Source organism: Gopherus evgoodei, unplaced genomic scaffold (assembly GCF_007399415.2).
Source record: "Gopherus evgoodei ecotype Sinaloan lineage unplaced genomic scaffold, rGopEvg1_v1.p scaffold_38_arrow_ctg1, whole genome shotgun sequence".
In the NCBI taxonomy this organism is placed as follows: Eukaryota; Metazoa; Chordata; order Testudines; family Testudinidae; genus Gopherus; species Gopherus evgoodei.
Genome location: NW_022060059.1, coordinates 4,020,527 through 4,041,391, shown reverse-complemented (window position 1 = coordinate 4,041,391; position 20,865 = coordinate 4,020,527). Strand labels below are relative to the sequence as shown.

Sequence of the window (20,865 nt, the reverse complement as noted above, 5' to 3'; positions counted from 1 at the left end):
CGCCCCGTGACCGCCCCCCCCCAGCGGCTCTTGCCCGTGACCTGCCCCACTCAGTGGCTCTTTCCTCCATGACCGGTCCCATTCAGCAGCTGTTGGCTTCACTCCCGCAGTGACCGGCCTTCCCAGTGCTCTTCGCCCCACCCCCCTCAGTGGCTCCTGGCCCCACCTCCCCGGCTCTTGGCTCTCCAGTGACCTGCCCCCCAGGCCCGTCTCAGGCTCTGCTGCCCTCGCCCCCAGCGGCACCCTCCGCTCGCAGGAGCGGGACTGGGTGGGGCCGCCCAGCTCTCGCTGGCCGCGCTGCCGGAGAGAGGCCGGGCCATGGCGACAGCCGCTGTGTGTCCTGCTGTCGGCGGGAGCCCGCAGCGTCCCCGCCTCCTGCCCCCGCCCCCGCCTTTTCTCCGTACTCCGGGTAAGGGGCTGCTGGTCCCCCGAGGGCAGTGGGTTCCTCCCCGCGGGGTGCAGAGGCGCAGGCAAGGAGCGACTGTGCGGGGCCGAGGAGATATACGGAGGTGGGTGCGGGGGCGCTGGGCAGGGGTCATCAGTGAGGGGCTGGGTGAAAGGAGGAGGCTGTTGCATGGGGCTGGGCCATTGGGGGTGGCTTCAGGGGAGTGGGCAGTGCGGGGTGGTCGTGTGGCGTGGGTAACCCGGGCAGCGAGGGAGCCCCGCAGGTGCGTGCGTGGCTGGGTAAGCACTGCCAGGACATGCCTTTGGGGGGCGGAGGGTTCGCTCTGGGACCCCCTACTTCTCCAGCCTGGCGCGGGACAGTTCAGAAGCCTGCAGCCAAGGGGCCCCAGGAAGCGGGCCGGGGAGGAGAAGGGAGAGCCTGGGGCAGTGTTTCCGATCCCTGCCGGGTCTGTGCCTGGCCCGGCTGAGGCAGCTTCTGCAGAGCCAGCCTCTGCTTTCTCCTCCTGTTGCCGCTAACGCATCCTCACCGGAGCTCAGCCGGCGGCCGCAGCCCCGAGTCGCCCGGGGGAGGGTGGTTCTCCGTCGGGCTAGCGGACGTGTTAGCTCCTTGGAAATCCCGTGGCGCTCTCCGTGCTGTGCGCGTGCCGGATTGTGCTGCAGAGACACAGACCTAGGCAGGGCAATTGCTGCTTGATCCCTTGGAAACAAGGGGGACGGATTCGCCCTGGACCCGTTGCTTCCAAGGCAGTTACCCCAGGGACGAGTGAGACCACTGGCTCTGGAGACCCAGTGCAGATAGGAGCGCCAAGCTTGCATGCACTTGGTTTTGCATCAGGTCTGTGCTTTGCAAGGGTTCTTGTGGAAGGACAAGTTTCCTGCTTCCCAGCCCAGACTACGCGGTGGGAGAACATCCCGTTCGCTAGGCAGCGGAACAAGTGAGCGAGGCTGTCTGCTTTAATGAGGAACAGGGAGGGAGGCGTTGGCAGAATTTTACAGCATGTTTTTTTTAAAAAGCATTTCTGACTCTTTTTTGGGGGGGAGGGAGAAAAGGGGTACATGCCTCCAACAGCAACAGGAAGAGTTGGAAAGGGAGAAGGGAGAGCAGCAGAAAGAATTTCCAAACTCTTCTGCACCTGAAGTGCTAATGTGGATTCCCTGATTCTCAATCCAAACACAGATTCCTCTGGTCCTGGTACAGTGATTTACTGTTTCATTGCTCTGGCATCCATTTCTTTATTTTGAATTTTTTTCAAACCGTGGTACCCGTATTTCAATAGGCCATGCCTTGCAAAATATCTTCTGGTTTTGGAATAGACTTTTCCTCTTACACTTGGACTAGCTAATTGGATAGCAAAACGCTAACTGCAGGAATAGGATTACTTAATGCTCTTATAATGCTGTTTTGCTGTTCAGTTTCAGCCCTTTTGCATGAAAAGAATCTGCCTTGAAATAGCTTCTCACCCCATCATCCCCCCCCCCCCCCCCAGGAGTGAAGGCAAGCCCCACAGATCCCTCTATGTAGAAGTCATGGCGCAGGCTGTGCAGTGAGTTTGTTCCTTGAACAGCTTTATTCTTGCTAGGCCTTTCATTTTAAGGAGGGTTTCATTGTCAGTGTAACTAAAATTGGCTTCACAGCAGATTTGTTCGTTTGAATGGCTTATTCAAGAGGTCCTTGATAATTACAATGCATTGTTTAGCAAACTGGAGTTTTTATTCATCTGACAGGTTAATTCCATCGTTGGGGCTTAATTTTTTTAAAAAGGATTTTCCTATAAAATGCAAGTTCTGGTGAGGAGACAGCTGTGCAGTAATGTTTGCTTCCAGCAGGCTGCTTTCTCTTTCTTGTGAGTGGGTGTGATATATTTTTTTTGGGTGTCTTGTGTGGAGGAGAATTGTGGATCTTAGGGTGATAAAAAGTTTACCCTGTATCCCAGTGTGATGAAGTGTTTAGTTCTGTCTGGTTCCTGTGCTGGCCTTTTGCTTTTTCATTTGAAGTTGGATTGTTTTCAGGGTCTGTCTGAGAGGGACAGCCAGCAGAAGTTCTCAAACAGGTGAAACTGAAACTTAGCCAGTCAAAACCACAGAAGTGGCTTTCCTAGTAGTAGAATGTGTTTAGACTTTCTTTTAAAGAGGCTGATTCTTGGATTTAGTCAAGAAGATCTTTACACATCTTTCAGAAGAGGGAGCAGAGAATTCTTAAGAGCTTTGTTGTTCCCTTAGGCTCTGATTCAGTAAGGTATTTAAACACATGCTTAATTTCAAGCACATGAGAAATCCCATTGGCATCAGTGCTTGGAGTTAGGCATGTGCTTCAGTACAATGGGGTGCTAAAGGAACAATCAGTTATTTTGCAACCTCTGCTCCTATTCATGCCAGTCCTGTATACTGCGTAATTCAACATTTCTATTCTCTTGTCTGCGGCATCTGGACAAGAAACATTGTTCAAGTTCTACAGAACCTTTATCATGACAGGAAGGGATTATCTCGCCCTTTTCCCTCTCCTTTTCAAACTGTCTTCATTACTGGGTGAGAATTACTGCATTTAGGTAAGGAGAGAATTCTTTCTCTCTCCTCCCCCTTTGTATTGTAAATATTTTTACTCCTTTCGAACTCGTAACCCTAGAAATGATCAACGTGACTGAAGAACATTGCCTTGTATGGTTTAATCCTGGGTTTCCCTTAGTTGTATCACACCCACTTTTTCTGCTCAGAGAATATATTTCCCTTACTCTGCACTTCTATAAAGTTTTTATTACCATGTTTAAGAAACTCGGAACTTACTTGGTAGCCTCCCTTCTGTCCCCAACCTGCCCCAAATGGTGGAGCTGTCACTGAGTCAAGTCTTTCTCCCCATAGAGCCAGAGATGGGTCTAGCTATGGCTTTTGCCCAGCCAGCATGGGTAACTGAAAAGAAGCTCTTGCCAAGAACATTCTTGGTAATGTATTTGAAAAGTTTGTGGGCATGTGTTTTGTGCCTAGTTGGAGTTCGAGGGTGTGACATTTTCCATTGCATCCATAGAGAGCAACTCCCCCCCAGTCTCTTTTCTTATAACCACGAAGAGGCAGCCAAACATTCCCCAGAAGTACGAAATTTGCAGCATTGGGTATGTCCAGATAGTGCTGCAGTGTCTGCACAGGTGGAGAAGATATCACTTGTGCATCAGTAAAAGCCAGTAGGATGAAACCATTCAGGGAATGGGCCATATGGTTTAGCTGAGGATAACAAATCTTGGGGAAGAAACAGGAGCATCTGTAGGATAAGTGATGTGACACCTTAACCCATGTGTTTTCCCAGAGAGAAGAGTTTTCTCACACGTAAAGCACCTAGCATCCCTGTGCCGTGCAAATAATAATAGCTTCCTCAAACAAAAAATGCCAGCTGATGTTGGTAGGAAGGAACAAACTGTTATTTTCATATTCAGTCATGTGAAAAAATCATGGGACTGTTAGTGTTTGTGTATCCCTCAGGGATGATTAAATCAATAGCTAGAAGATATCCCTGGCATAACAATTGTTGAGGCAATCAGTATTTTTTAATTAGAAACCCTTTCCTTCCAGTGATTTATAATCTGAGGAATAATTCACCTTATTAGCTTTAACAATTTAATTTTAAAGAGTCTAGTTATTGTCAGTTGTGGAAGCGCTGCAACTTTTTTATAGTTGTCCACCTTCCAGCATCATTCATATTATGGACTGCTGTAGCATACTGCAGGGTTTTGAATGGACACCAGCTCTGTAATACTCTGTATTTTTTTTTTACATGGAGAAGGAAATATTTATCCACTGTTCTGCAACAGATCAGGAGGATCCGTAACAGGTTTATATATATAAATGTGGATGGGGGGCAGGTGGATGGGGACACATCATTTCTAATAGAAAACTAATAACAAAAATTAAATGGACAATGGCTTTTAATGGAGCTGGCTGAGAGAACCAGGGCATGATGAGATCTAGAATTGTAGCTGGTGAGTTGCCCGACTGAAGACCTGGAATCTCAAGTGTTATGGCAGCCCCCTGTTAGCTTTCATTTGGCTGATGGTTTAAACATTAATTTTTCAGGGGTGGGATCCCCTTTCATGTTTGTCATCCTTTCCCTTTTTAAAAGACAATAGCACATGTATCATGGGCATTTAACTAATATCAAAATGAGTTTAATTTGCCAAGGTGGGATTCAGTGTTCGGGGATGTTGTTTCCACTGCATCACATTTCATATGTATTTGCATCTTTGCTGATACTCTCGTCTAACTTTTTCTGATTCCCTCCCGATCCTCAGGTGATAGTGTTTTCCCAGCCCCACAAGCTACTCTCTAGGTGTACACCTTGTAGTATATCTTTCCCTTGGCCTAGAAGGGGTGTGTGTGTGTGTGTGTGTGTGTCTGTGTGTGAGAAATATGAATTCTTGGGGCTAGGCAGTACAGGAGGGGTGGGAGAAGAAGATCAGAGATGCACTTAGCTATGCCTCACCCTCCTTATGCATAGAAACCACCTCTTGTATACAAGCCTCATGTCACCAGGAATGCTCCAGTCATCCAAGCAAGGCTGAATGGGAGTTCCTTTTAGAGCTGGCTTAATACTACTTTTTATGAGATATTGAGATCATCTTGAAACTGCATGAATTTCCCCATTTAACTGTCATGTGAAGATGAAAGCACTTGGCTCTTAGAGAAGGAATCACAAGTCAGATGTGTCCATAATACTGCAGAGCTTGAAAAAATTAACAGATGCCTTCTAGTTGAGGGGGAGGGTCCCCAGCCATCTCTGAGGCACAGGTTCATGCCACGTTTTCTGCTGAGAGCTTTCCTGAACAGCAGAAGCAGCATTAAATAGATGTGATTCTTGACAGTTTCGCTGCTTTTCTAGGGTTCTCCCTGATATCAGGGAAACTGATAGCTGTCATGGTCAGTTTCATTTTTGCTGCTGGACAAAGCTAGGAGCAGCAGCAGAGGCAGTGAAGCTGGGAAGACGGTTGCAGACTGGGAAGACAGAGTTGCATCAGCTTCCATTCTCTTCACATTGCTAATTTCCGGCACTCAAATAAAATGTCTAAAAACATTTTTTTGAAACGAAAGCTTATATTTTGAGACAATTGATGCCTTAGTTCCCTTTGTTCACCTGCAAAAGCTTCTTATTTGGGAATTGGATTTTTCAGGCCTTGAAATTAAATTACATTAAATAGTCCTGGTGGAGCCTATTTAGGTGAAACAAAACTCTATGCTCCTCAGACTTAGTCTTTCTGTTTCAGAGTGAACATATGATGGAACTGGGATGGCAGGTTGAGAGAGAAATTAATAGTATTTAAGGACTGTACTTTTGCTCAGGTGATAATTTTTAGGCCCAGAGAGAGAGGTGCAATGGGCTACTGTCCTTACTGAGCCCTTGTGGAAAGACCTTAACAGTGGTAATTGAAATCAAATTGATGAAAAATGAAATTCTTAAAACTAGAACAAAAGGAAGGCCAGCTGATTATGAGACCCTGCCAAAATTCAGGTGTGGTTTGAAAATCCTATAGCATTCCCAAAGCTGACCACAAGTGCAACTCCCATTGATGCAAGTGTTCAGCGTGGGAACTGAGGGCAGTAAGTGACTCTTGGTATGCAATTTAAAAGGATGCTGACAAATTATTTCCCTATGTCCCTTTTCTCCTCCCCCCATTTATGAGGGTTGCTTCCAATTCATCTGACTTAGCCTATTATTCAATCACCTCATGCCCCCTCTGCTCTGCCTACTTTAACCTTGAAAGAATGTAGTTTCATTAATGTCCTTCCATTACTGAGTGCTCCAAGGTCATTACAGTGAAGTATCTGAAAAAGAAAATGGGAAAACTATTGACTTCATTGGTGGTCACGAGGTAAGGTTACCCCCTCCTTCCATACAATTCTTAGTTCTCTGTACTGTGACATTGTATAGCTTCCATTTCATAGAGTGATAGAAGATTAGGATTGAAAGAGACCTCAGGAGGTCTTCTCGTCCAACTGCCTGCTCAAAGCAGGACCAACCCCAACTAAATCATCCCAGCCAGGGCTTGTCAAGCCGGGCCTTAAAACCTCTAAGGATGGAAACTCCACCACCTCCCTAGGTAACTCATTCCAGTGCTTCACCACCCTCCTAGTGAAATAGTTTTTCCTGATATCCAATCTAGACCTCCCCCACTACAACTTGAGGCCATTGCTCCTTGTTCTGTCATCTGCCACCACTGAGAACAGCCTAGCTCCTTCCTCATTGGAACCCCCCTTCTGGTAGTTGAGGCAGGATTTGATAGCAACCTTCACTCTTCTCTTCTGCAGACTAAATAAGCCCAGTTCCCTCAGCCTCTCCTCATAAGTCATGTGCCCCAGCACTCTGATCATTTTCATTGCCCTCCGCTGGACTTTCTCCAATTTGTCCACATCCTTTCTGTAGTGAGGGGTGCAAAATTGGATGCGATACAATTTGTCCTCCCCAACACCCCTGGTCCCTGCTCTAGCAACCAATATAAGAGCTTCTGATATCCAAAGCACTCTGTGATGTCTAGCTGAGCTCCAGCTAGCTGCTGCATTTGCCTGCGTAGTTATGGCACTTTTAGTTTCTAGCTCAATAGTCTGTAAAGTGCTTTGGGGTACATGGAAAGTGTAATATCAAACCCAGTTTTTATTCCATCATATCTACAGCACACCTCTGGTTGTGACCTGGAGGCATCTTGTGCTCACTGGATGGAATAACTTCATGACTATGGAATAAAGAGTGATTTGCTTGGCAGAGCATCAGAAGCTGCCATCTACACTGTCCCACTGGCGGTAAGACTCCACCGAGTATCTATCTGTATTGCATTATCTGTGTAGCACTAACTGTTTGCAAGGCACTTAACACAGGCCTCCAATTAATCCTTCTAGGGTTGTTCTTGGTTCCACTTTTACCAGCTTTGTGCATTACTTTGAGGTTCCTCTTTAGGGGTTGAGGGGTCTGTACTTCTATCAATATACTGCTTGTGTCACTTGTGTTCTCATATGGAGCTCTAATTCTCCCTGCTGCAAGTTCCCTCCCAATGGAGCTATCCTGCAGGACCTAGATTCCCCAGGGCTGGATTCTTCCGGCCCCAGAATCAGATGAACGAACACACACACACACACACACACACACACACACACACACACACACACACACACACACACACACACACACACACACACACACACACACACACACACACACACACACCCAGAGCACAGCTGAGAGGACCAGGTTAATCAGCACTCCGAAGCTGACCCCTTATATGTCCCTGGACTCAGTAGGCAGGGTCGAGCAGCACTTCCAAGCTGTCACCCTCATAGGCCCTTGGATTCAGAAGGCTGGGTCAAACAGCACCTCCAACCTGTCACCCTCATACGCCCTGGACCCTGCACTGGAATAGAGCACGCCTGAGCAGATTGGGTTGAGCAGCACTTCCAAGCTGCCACCTTCATATGTCCCAGATTCAGCACGTCTCTATCCCCACTTTCACGTTACAATTGTTCTGGTAGCAACCCACTTGATGAGCAAACCCCACAGTATTTTTGGGCACTGCAGGGATCTTTTAGCTTAGGTATGAGGAGCATTGCTGCAGAGTGAATGAGGAAACCAAAAAACACCCATGGGGGAGTGGAAGGAAGAGAGAGAGAGAGAGAGAGAAGCCTCCAGCTTAATTATTAAAGTTATTTATTGCCGGGTAATAAACATAGGGGAGCCAAACAAACAAAGCAGTTATAATATTAAATCTAACTTAAATTGATTATAAAAGGTTTATAAAACTATATCTGATCACACAAGTCAGGGTCAGAAGGCTAAACAGGACTTAAGAGAGAGAGAGCTGGTTTCTCACCACTCTGCTTGGATTGATTGGGTTCCCAGGTGGTGGTGGTAGCTGAGGGTCCAGAGTGTTGGAGACAGGCAGAGCCCCCAGCATGAAAGATGAAATCCCAATGGAACTGATACAGATTTTGTATCGAGGCATCAGACCAGTTACTTGAGCATGGGTAGGGGATTTTGTAGAGAAACAACAATGGTTCAAGGGAGAACACTAGATTTGTTTGTGTGTAAACAAGGGAGTATATCAAAGTTGTTTTGTTCAGGCTAGACCATGGGAGCTGATCATTCCAGGCTATGGGCAATGTTCCTTGGAGGGAGCTCACATTGCAGTTGGGGAGCTTCACTATTTTGGATACCAATAGAGGATTCATTACTAGAATTGGTCTGATAACTTCTGAGCTGGGTGTGGGCAGGTGTAGGTTCATTAACATCTGGAGCAGAAATCCCCCATCATGCAGTGCTTCCATGCTATTTTGGTCCCAGAATTCTGTGCGGTTTCTTGCTTGGAATCTCTGTTCTCCATTCTATATGCTGATGGAGATGCCTCCTTCTCCCACCTTTGATGCAAATGAGGCTAGGGGAGTTTCCTTAATCGTGTCATCCTTATCCCAGTGGTTTAGGTGTTCTCCCACTGCCTTTTAATTGCTTTTTGTAAGTCTTTCTTCTGGTGCAGATTTGGTTCAAGCAGAGGCTAGGGGCAGGAGGGGGAGGGAAGGTCTTTGATGAGTCAGACAGGCTGGGTACTGCTCCCTGGTTCCCCAAAAACACAGAGCTGCTAGGTAACACCACTATTTATGAATGGGGTTCCCTTTTGCCTGCCCCATGCTGATGCATTGATAGAATTGGAAGGCTGCAGTCACACAGTTCCCTCTGGGACTGGGATCGGTCCAGAAAAGCAAATGACCTTCTACTGAAGGTCACTGTGAAGGAAATTCAGGGCGCCAGCATCAAGAATTATTGATCCTGAAGGGTAGCAAATCTGACTGCTACTGATTAGCTAGGAATTGTGCTTGGACGTTATTTGTCTAGAAGGTGCTGCAGAAAGGCAGTGTATTGTTGTTTGTGTTGTGGTAGTGTCCAGGGGCCCCAATGTGCCAGATGCCTTACAGACACAGAAGTCATGATCAATTTGTAAAATGTCATTTGAAAGAGTGAATACCTGCGCTCCGAAAGAGATCTGCTCCACATTTGTCCTTCTCTTTCTGAAAATGCATCAGTTGTGAGCTTCAGGTGGGCCTGGCCAATTTAGGGTAAAGATAGCATTGGAACCTCCCTGTCGCTGTTACAGGCCTGTCTGCAGTTCCACATAACTAACCTGTCCAAAGGATCTGGCCCAATGCTTCTTGCAGTCTGTGAAACTGGGAGGAATGCTGCCTGCACCAGGGAGCTGGGTTGATGTACCAGTCCTATGCTGTATCGTTACAGTGGGGTGTACATCTCCCTAATCCAGTCTCCTGGGTTGACATGACATGTTACATATTTTTGAGATTTGGGAAGGTAGAACCTTCTTTATCAATGGGGACAGTTCATCGCTTAGGAATTGTTACACAGGCATTCCATATGAATTCTGCAAGGCTATTTCGGTTGTTTAGAACTACAGGCAGCATTTGCATGTAACAATGTAGCTGAGCAAAATTACCATTTAATCAGGCTAATCGTCTCAAAGGGCCAGAGGAGAAATAGTATAATCTGGAGAGACGTCTCTTTATTTTAATAATTAGACAGGGATTGTTACCCTGGCACAAATCCTTTACATGTGAGGGGATTTTGACTCCAAGGTATCTGATACTTTTGTATTGTGGCTGGTGTAGAGGGAGAGTATGAGAGCACTGCAGAATTATCAGTCTGGCCTTGCTAGGCCTTTTCTCAGGGTTATTAGTTATAGTGTGAAAACCTGATGAATTCCTAAATGGATAATAGCCAATCAGATTTGCAGAGTCTGGTACAATTTTCAAAAATATCTTCTGTGTCGAATCATCTTATTAATGTCCTGTCTGGTGGTGTCCCCTCTTGCATCCCAGGAAAGCCGTGTGCTTAGTCAGTGAAGAGTTGTATCATGAGGGCAGCCTTGATTGGTACCCACTTCTAATTCAGAGTGGCTGAAGTCATATCCATTTACTATGAGAACTGCTTTTGGTGAGGAATAGATCCATGTCACCTAGATAAAACCACCCCAACACTTTGAACAGTTTATTCCTCGTTTGCTCAGTGCTTTCTCTGGGCTCAGTGAGAGCACCGGTCCTGGCTGCCTCTCAGATGTGAAAAGGTCAGGAGATGCAGAAGTTGCTTGACATTCTTATAGGGCAGGGATCGGCAACCTTTGGCATGCAGCCCGCCAGGGTAAGCTCCTGGCGGGCCGGGCCGGTTTGTTTACGTGCCGCGTCCACAGGTTTGACCAATTGCGGTTCCCACTGGGTGATCAAGGCCAATGGGAGCTGTGGTAAGTGGCGCGGGGCAAGGGATGTGCTGGTCGCTGCTTCCCGCAGCCCCCATTGGCCTGGAGCAGTGAACTGCCGCCAGTGGGAGCTGATCCTGCGGATATGGCAGGTAAACAAACCGGCCCAGCCCACCAGGGTCAGCACCGTGGCGCGTGCCAGAGGTTATCGATCCCTGTTATAGGGTTATCCTGTAACTAACTAAGCATTAATACCCCTAACATAGTCAGTCTAATCTGCGCTAATTAGCTGAAGTGGCCAGAGTATTCAGTAGCTACTGGAATGTCCACAGTAAGGAGATGGGACAGTATGACTGACGACTTTTTTTCAGGGGGCTTCTCTGGTTTGAAAATTAATCATGCAGCTTGCTTTGGGGACTTTCCTTTCTGGAAAGCTGCATTGTACATCCAGAGCAGCCTTGGTGAGACAGGAATTTTTAAAATCCCACTCAGAAATGATCAGGCCTTTGACTCTTTAAAGGAACAACTTCGAAAAGTTAGTTGAAAGCAGTTTCAGGCCCTCCCCCTGCCAATTTCTGTGGTTTTACGATCACCTTTTCATATCTAAAAATTTCTAACTCCTTTTTCTCTCTCCTCTTGTTGTCTGAGTCCCACACAAACAGGAAAATGACTACATAAGGGAAACAATGAGAGTGACTAGATGCAAAGTGCTGCTAAATGCGCAAACTGTATCTCCAAAGAGACCTTCCTCCAATATCATTTCTTTAGGTGCTACTTGTAACACTAGGGTAGTCGCAGGGCCGGCTCTAGGTTTTTTGCCGCCCCAAGCAAAAAAATTTTTGGCTGCCCTCCCGCCCACCAGTGTGCCCCCCCGCCCCACATCCCCTGCTGCCCCAGCACTGGGCTCCCCCCGCCCCAAGTATGGGATCCGCTACCAGCACACTGCAGCCGAGCCCTGGCCCAGCTGCGACTCTGTCCCCATGCGGGTGGAGCTGCTGGGTGGCACGGAGCGGGAGTACTTCCAGGTGGCCGTGCGGCTGCAAGGCGGCGTGGAGAACACGACCCCCTCCCTGGGCTTCACAGTGCTGCTGGTGGCCGAGGTGGATCAGTTCGTGCCAGGGCCGGTTCTAGCCATTTTTCTGCCCCAAATGGTGCGGGAGGTCCACCGGAGCCGCCTGCTGCCCTCCTGGCAACTGGCAGAGCGCTCCCCGCGGCATGCGCCCCAAGCACGCGCTTGGCGCACTGGGGCCTGGAGCCGGTCCTGGTTCGTGCTCACTGCCCTCACCCCCGACATGCTGGCGGCCGAGGACCTGGAGAGCCCCCTGGACCTGCTGCTCTTCAGCCTCACGGTGCCCTGGCCCAGCCGTGGCGTGCGGGAAGGCGAGGATCTCTCGCTGCTCAACACTGACGAGCCCAGCTGGCCGCTCACCTCCTCACACCCCGGGAGCTCCTCTCACCGCCACCACAGCTGAGGCTTGGCTCCAGGGGACTCCGTTTCCCTCCCTCCCCGGCTCCTCACACACTCTGGGGAGGACCACCCAGAGGATTCAGGGGGCCTGGGGCAAAGCAATTTCAAGGGCCCCTTCCATAAAAGAAAGTTTCAATACTATAGTAACATGTATTTGGAAATGTAAAAAATAACTAGTGAAATACATTCAAAAATTAATTTTTAATAATTTGAAAATACACCAAATAAATTATTTAAAAACATTAAATGCTTTACTGATATGTATACATTTGCAATTACATAATGGGCTGTTGCTGGGTGAGGGTGATGGTTGGTGCCAATGGGCTGTTGCCACCTCGAGGTGGGGGTCAGGGCTGTGGGGGATGGAGTCGAGGGGTGCCTGGTTCAGAGGGGCTGGTCTCGGAGCTGGGGGTCAGGGCTGTAGGGGATGAGGTCGAGGGGTGCCTGGCTCAGAGGGACTGGGCTCGGAGCTGGGGGTCAGGGCTGTGGGGGGGGTGGGGTCAGGGGGTGACCGGCTCAGAGGGGCTGGCCTCAGAGCTGGGGGTCAGGGCTGGGGGGATGGGGTCGGGGGGTGCCTAGCTCAGAAGGGCTGGGCTTGGAGCTGGGGGTCAGGGCTGTGGGGGATGGGATGGGGGGGTGCCCGGCTCAAAGGGGCTGGGCTCGGAGCTGGGGGTCAGGGCTGGGGGGTGGTGGTGTCGGGGGGTGCCCGGCTCCGGCTCTGGCCCCTTACCATGCCACTTACCCTCTCTCCACGACAGCGCTGCAGCGGTGTGGTATCTCCAGCGGGACTTGAGTTCCCACCGCTTGGCTGCAGCTCACAGCCCGCCCCCTTACCAGCTGAGACACTGGGGGATGGGGGAAGACGGAAGTGGGGGGAGCCTCCGACATACCCTGAGGGGCCCAGGGCCTGGGGAAAATTGCCCCACTTGTTCCCCGCCCGGGCGGCCCTGACTCTGGGAGCCCTTCTCGCCACTACCGCAGCCCGGGCTCGGCTGTGTAAGGAGCTCCCGGAGCATGTGAGGAGCCGAGGAGGGAGGGGGAGCCCAGCACGGGCTGCGGCAGTGGTGAGAGGGGCTCCCAGAGCGTGAGAGGAGCCGGGGAGGGAGGGAGGCGGGGTCCTGTTGCCGCTGCCATTCCTGGCGGCACCATGTTTCCCTGCCAGAGTGGACTGTGCAGGGCGCCGCCGGGCTGGGCAGGGGGCATGGATCCCGGCTCGAGCGAATGGCTGTGCCAGGGCCAGCTCCCGGCAATGCCGCCCCAAGCAAAAAAATAAAAGGGGTGGAGTGCCACCCCTTAGAAAGTGTCGCCCCAAGCACAAGCTTGGAGGGCTGGTGCCTAGAGCCAGCCCTGGGTAGTCTGTGTTTCTCCATTTTTTTTTAAAGTTGATGGCATGTCTCTTTAAAAATTACCCCCATGGTCATTGTCATCTTGTAACTCCAGAGGAGACCAGCACTTTGACTCCCTCCTTGGGGAGTTTAAGGAACTTATATGAGATTGCTTAAGAAGAGTCATTCTGCTTTCTCACTTGCAAGGTGTATGGTTCTTCATAGAAATTTTTGATTGCGGGGTATTAATGTTTTTGTTAATATTCTTCTCCTTTCTAGTCTTTAAAAGCTGATATAATTGTGGGAGCCACATGGCCCTTTATCAGTGTGTGCCACTGACCTACCAGGATTGTTGCTTTGCCTTCTCTCCCCTGCCCCAATTTACAAGTGGAATTTACTGTATAGTCCAATCCAAAGCCCACTGATTTAAATGGGCTTTCGATCTGGGTCTTTGGTATGTATTTCATTGCAAGTGAGTCATATGTAGTCCTACTTGTGTCCTTTCCTTGGCAGTGTCCTTAATGGTATAAATGGAGGATTTGGTCTAGCAGTTAGCCACCGTGTCTCCTGCATTTTACCATGCTCTAGGAAATACTGTTTCAGTGAAGGACTGCTGCTTTCATTTCCAGTACAACTCAGGAGGTCTCTATTCAGTTGAATTAGTTCAAGGATATGTCTACGCTACGAAATAAGGACAAATTTATAGAAGTCGATTTTTTTAGGAAGCTATTTTATACAGTCGATTGTGTGTTTCCCCACTAAGTGCATTAAGTCAGCGGAGTGCATCCTCAGTACCGAGGCCAGCATTGACTTTCGGAGCGTTGCACTGTGAGTAGCTATCCCACAGTTCCCACAGTCTCTGCCGCCCACTGGAATTCTGGGATGAGCTCCCAATGCCTGATGGGGCAAAAACATTGTCACGGGTGGTTTTGGGTACATCATCTGTCGCCCCTCCTCCATGAAAGCAACGGCAGACAATCATTTCCCGCCTTTTTTCTGTGCAGACGCCATACTGCTTTCAGCAGACGGTGCAGTAGAACTGCTAACCATCGTCATCAAGCCACTGCTTCTGCTGCAACTCTGCTCTCCTGGTGTCATGAATCCACCTCGCAGGTCCTCTCGTTGTTCTTTATAAATATCTATTCTCGTGGCATCAGATCGTCATCCGCTGCTTCCGCTGCAACTCTGCTATCCTGCTCTTGCCTCGATAGCGAATTTCTCAGGGTTGTCTGTCATGGACTCCTGGGAATGTGTATTCTTCATTGTGAAAAGTGGGTGGTGCTAACCATCATCATCCACCGCTTCCACTGCAACTCTGCTCTCCTGCCTACGCCATATCACGGCAAGCATGGAGCCCGCTCAGCTCACCGCTGCTGTTGTGACATTGTAAACACCTTGCTTAGTATGTGCAGAGCCTGCAAAAGCAGGTGAGGAGGCGATGACAGAACGATCACAATAGTGATGAGGACATGAACACAGACTTCTCTCAAAGCACGGGCCCTGGCAATTTGGACATCATGGTGGTAATGGGGCAGGTTCATGCTGTGAATGCTGATTCTGGGTCCGGGAAACAAGCACAGACTGGTAGGACCACATAGTGTTGCTGATCTGGGATGATTCCCAGTGGCTGCGAAACTTTCGCATGCGTAAGGACACTTTCATGGAACTTTGTGACTTGCTTTCCCCTGCCCTGAACCTCAAGAATACCAAGATGAGAGCAGCCCTCGCAGTTGAATTACCATTGGGGATGTTGAAATGCCTATAGTTATCCTTGGGGACCCAGCCTACCCCTTAATGCCTTGGCTTATGAAGCCATACAGAGGCACCCTGGGCAGTAGTAAGGAGTTGTTCAACTATAGCCTGAGCAAGTGCAGAATGGTGGTAGAATGTGCATTTGGATGTTTAAAAGCTCCCTGGTGCAGTTTACTGACTAGGTTAGACCAGAGTGAAACCAATATTCTCATTGTTATTGATGCTTGCTGTGTGCGCCACAGCATCTGTGAGAGTAAGGGGGAGATGAGGCAAATCATCTGGCGGCCAGTTACGGTGTGGACAGTTCTGTTTGTTTCTCCTTGATGAAAATCTGCTCCCTTGGTTGACTCTACTTCCCTGTAAGCCAGCTGATCTCCCCCCTTCGATCACCGCTTTCAGAGGGAATAAAATCATTGTTTCAAAATCATGCATTCTTTATTAATTCATCACACAAATAGGGGGAAAACTCGCAAGGTAGCCCGGGAGGGGCGGTTGAGGAGGGAAGCACCGGGTGGGGTGGTGGATAGAGGGGAGGAGGGATGGACAGTGCCACACTACAGTTCAAAACTTATTGAATGCCAGCCTTCTGTTGCTTGGGCAATCCTCTGGGGTGGAGTGGCTGGGTGCCCATAGCCTTCCCCACCCCCCATGTTCTTGGGCGTCTGGGTGGGACGGATATGGAACTTGGGGAGGAGGGCAGGCAGTTATACAGGGGCTGCAGTGGCGGTCTGTGCTCCTGCTGCCTTTCCTGCAGCTCCACTAGACACTTGAGCATGTCCGTTTGCTCCCACATTAGACTCATTAGCCTCTGGGATGGAGATGACGGGGAGTGTAGAAACATTTGCAGCTGTGGGAGGAAAAAAAGGGAGAGTAGTATTTAAAAAGATACATTTCTCTTTGTTCTCTAAAGACTATTTCACACTGAATCAAGCGATTCACGTTACATAGCACATGTGCTTCATCCTCCCCTCCGCCCCCACCACGTGGCTAATATCAGGGAAGATCCCTCTCAGCCAAACGCAAACAGCTCAGCAGGAATGGGCCTCCACCTGCTGCATGGCAAAGGCTTTTAGAGTATCTCCAGGAGAACTTCGTGGAGATGTCCCTGAAGGATTTCTGCTCCATCCCCAGACACATTAACAGACTTTTCCAGTAGCTATACTGGCCGCGGATGCATCCCAAGTCTTCAGGGCAAATTAAACATTAAACAAGCTTGCTTATAAACCCTGTATTATATTTACAAAGGTACACTCACCAGAGGTGCCTTCTCCAGCTTCATGGTCCAGGAGCCTGCTTTGGGAGGGTTGGGAAGGTATTGACTCCAGGGTGATGAACAATTCCTGCTTGCTGGGGAGAAGGGATTCTTTGCTTGCCTGCTGCACAGATTCTTCTCCCCATAGAGCAATCAGATCCAGTACCTCCCATTCAGTCCATGCTGGAGCTCTTTTGCAATTCTGGGACTCCATGGTCACCTGTGCTGATCAGCTCACTATGCTGGCCAAACAGGAAATGAAATTCAAAAGTTCCTGGGGCTTTTCCTGTCTACCTGGCCAGTGCATCTGAGTTGAGAGTGCTGTCCAGAGTAGTCACAATGGAGCACTCTGAGATAGCTCCCGGAGGCCAATACCGTCCAATTGCATGCACACTACCCCAAATTCGAGCCGGCTATGTCGATTTCAGCGCTAATCCCCTCATCAGGGAGGAGTACAGAAATCGATTTTAAGAGCTCTTTAAGTCGACAAAAATGGCTTTGTCGTGTGGACAGGTGCAGGGTTGAATCGATCTAATGCTGCTAAATTCGGCCTAAACTCGAGTGTAGACCAGGGCCAAGAGAATTGATTAAACTGTTTTTCTAGGAATTAGGTGACTGTTCTATCTTGGCAAGCCTGTGAATGCTCATTCTGAAGTCCTACCCTATTTTACCGAGATGAAACCTCCAAGGTCGCTAAGGCTGTGTCATAGGACAACATCAGAAGGCTCCCAATCTTGCATGTAGCTGCCTGCCCTACTAGTTACAGGGTAAAACAGGAGGAGAATATCTCTTGGTTTTGAACACCTGGAACTTGAATTTGGTTCCTTATCATTTTAGAAATTCTTTTCCTTTAACCAGTGCAGGTTGAATCTTTACTATTCAAACATAAAAACAACAAGGAGTCTGGTGGCATCTTAAAGACTAACAGATTTATTTGGGCATAAGCTTTCGTGGGTAAAAAACCTTACTTCAGATGCATGGAGTGAAAATTGCAAATGCAGGCATTATATAATGACACATGAAGAGAAGGGAGTTACCTCACAAGTGGAGAACCAGTGCTGACAAGCCAATTCGATCAAGGTGGATGTAGTCCACTCCCAATAATAGATGAGGAGGTGTCAATTCCAGGAGAGGCAAAGCTTTGTTAGTCTTTAAGGTGCCACCGGACTCCTTGTTTTTATGGATATAGACTAACATGGCTACCCCCTGATATTAAAATATAGTATTTCTCTGTAAACTGGTCACAGAGGGCATGTCCACAGTGCAGTCATGGATGATTGTAGCTTGAGTAGAAATTCCAGATCTAGCTTCAGTCTAGTTACCTGGGTACTAAAGCAGTGAAGCCGGGATAGCGGGGGCTTCAATGTGAACTACACAAGCCCATCTGGAACCCCAGATAATTACTCAGGGCTGCTAGCCCACACTGCTGTGGCTGCGCTGGTCCCGTACTTGAACTAGCTGGATCAAAGCTAGTTTGGATATGTCTATGTGAGCTGCAGTCTATGTAAGCCGCAGTCAAGTGCTGAGAAGCAGCTGCATCAGTGGAAAGATCCCCTTTACCAGGGTGCACTGACTAAGAAAAGCCAAAGCAGAGCTAAGCATAGTTCATATTTTCTTCAAAGCAAAGCTAAGTGTTGTGGAGTGTTCGCTTTCCCCTAGAGCAGTGCACAGTGCTGATCACTGCTAGCTGACATGCCACAGGCAGAGGAGTGAAGGAGGCGTAACGGTACTGCAGTGTAAATATGGATGGTGTATGGAATAGTTCTTGCTAGTGCTATGGCTTTGCCCTTTGTGTCCTCTTCTGATTCTGCTGGGTGTGAAAAGTGAGTTAGGAGGTTCGGACTTTAAAACACCAGTTAGAATTTCAGTAGCTGAGAATGCTGGCTCAGGGAAGTTCGTAAGTATATATAGGGTCACCGTCTGTGTCTCAGGTAGATATCTCAGGGATGTTTCTGAAGGGGAGAGTTTCTTGCTGGAATCTTCTTTTCCCCTCTCCAGGTTGAAAACTCCTGAGAATCTTTCTTCCAGGATCCGGCTCCAGTGGAACACTTATCTTTTTGTTTGCTTGGATACCCTGCTACACTGGTAAATTCCTTCTCTAGTTAAGTTCACCCACTTGCACCCCAGACTGAATTTGAGGAACAGAGTATGTTACTGATGTCTGTGAGCTGTCTCTGGCCATGTCCAGACTAGGGTATTAAAATCGATTTTAGATACGCAACTTCAGCTACGTGAATAACGTAGCTGAAGTCGAATTTCTAAAATCGAGGTACTCACCCGTCTGGACGGCGCGGCATCGATGTCCGCTGCTCTCCGTGTCGATTCCGGAACTCCTTTCGGGTTGATGGAGTTCCGGAATCGATGTAAGCGCGCTCGGGGATCGATACATCGCGTCCAGACTAGACGCGATATATCGATCCCCGAGCAATCGATTTTAACCCGCCGATGCTGCGGGTTAGTCTGGACGTGGGCTCTGAAGTGTAAAATGGGATGAACTTCTCTTCCGTGGGTTTACAAGGAAATCAAGTCTGAAGGCCACTTTCAGCCTCAGAGTGGGTATGCTGGTCAGTCGCTTCACCCAGGATCTTGTTTGTCCAATAAGTAGTGAAATGTCACTTGTCTAGACTGGACTGCTGGACAGTGAGATTTTCCTGATCTGTTTTTCAGCAGCCCCCAACACTGCAAAGCCCACACTGTTACTGCCCCCTAAGTTTGAGGTGTCTATAGGAGGCTGTTTGTGATTCCTGTAGAAGCAGACATGCCAGTAATAATCCGTTGGAAAGAGACAATACCAGTTAACTGCATGGCAAAAGTCATACGTGTTAAGAGATGCAAATCCAACCATAGGGATTTTACTGTCATGGAAACTTGCTCCTTTAACACTGTGTGTCTGTGTTATGAAAGCTTATTGAGAAAAATGAAGAGAAGAAAGGCTGAAAGCTCTGAAGAGAATTTTTGAACAGGCTGGGTCAGGTTAGGACTCTGGTGCTTTGTTTAAAACTGCCTGTGAATGGTGGAGTGAAGAGAGAGATCTTGTTGGTAATGTTACCTGCATTTTTTTCTATGGATCCTCAAATAATTGAAGCTGTATATGTGTGAGAGAGAGAGAGAATCCTCTAGAGGTAACTGTGAGCTCTAAGGAATCCAATTATAGTGAAGCCATTTGGCAGTTGCCAGTTGCTCATATGCATTTCAGTGGATTTGTGCTCCTCCTGTAATGAAACTTCCACTGTTCTAATCCCTGATGAATCCAGTACTTAATATCCACCAGTAGGTGTTAAGTGCTGCATTCCATGAAGATTATCACATCCTCAATCACCTGTCTTTGACTTGTCTACACATAAATTGTACTGCTTTAACTATAGTTAAACCCACTCCCACAGCAGATGCAATTATACTAGTATAAAGGTGCTTATATTGGTTAAGGGTGTTTGCACATGAGACAGGAAACTTTTGTTTAAAAAAAATCGGACATATTAATGTTTCCTCCTTTCCCAGTCCACCTCATCCAATGTGGCCCAACTTGATGCAAGAATATTTGATGTACCACTATTCCAGGAATTAATATGTCTATGGTCAGATATCCTGAACCATAAATATCTATGTATATACTATGCCATTGGAGAGGTGGGATACCAGCAATGAGAGAGCATTTGTGTGTAGCACTGGTAGATTGTGATATACTGGACCTTAAATTTATGACATTGTTGCATAGGAATTGCCATATTGGATTGGACCTGAGGTCCATTTCGTTCAGTGTCCTGTCTGATAGTGATCATCACCAGATGCTTCAGAGAAAGCTGTAACCACTCCATCATCAGCCTACTGTACGGTTATCTGCTCAACAGATTAATTTCCATTATGGTCTTTAATAGTCAGAGATTGGCTTAACACCTGAAGCTTGAGTTATAATATCCCTTCCAGAATGTTTGTCACTAATTATGATAACGCTGGATATTCTTGATGTTTTTAGAAATGTCTAGTCCCTTTATGAATCTCAGGTTGTTAGTTTCAACAACATCCTGTGGCAATGAGTTCCCGTGTAATTGCTCATCATGTGAAAAAGGATTTTTGTTATCTGTTTTGAATTTCCTACCTTTTAATTTAAGTGACTGTCCCCTTGTTCTTGTGTTATGAGGCAGGAAGAAGTCTGTGCAGTAAAGTCCATTGAGATCTATATTTTAGCAGTTCTAAAAATATGCTGTAATATTTCTGTTCCTCTGAAGGCTGTATGTGGTAACCAAGGCAACGTGGCCTAAAAAGTAGCAGGATTAAAAACAATTATACCAATTAAAATAATAGTTAAATCCTAACAAACTTTCAAAAACAAGGCATAAACACTTTATGCAATGTTCTGGTCTGCACAGTAATACTGATTAATTGAAGTAGTGATTTTTAAATTGACATGATAAATCCGTGTAACATTGTATGTGGACACTCTTAAAT

At 47.9% G+C, this 20,865-nt stretch overlaps 1 protein-coding gene across 1 annotated transcript in view; it reads left to right on the top strand.

Annotated features, from left to right (window-relative positions):
• The first annotated feature begins 442 nt into the window (after positions 1–442).
• The window catches only part of LOC115642174 (ankyrin repeat and fibronectin type-III domain-containing protein 1-like), a 594,195-nt gene continuing 573,772 nt past the window's right edge, over positions 443–20,865 (top strand). The window contains exon 1 of the mRNA XM_030545633.1: positions 443–509. The gene's annotated coding sequence lies outside the window, so the exon portion shown is untranslated. The remainder of the gene's footprint in view (positions 510–20,865) is intronic.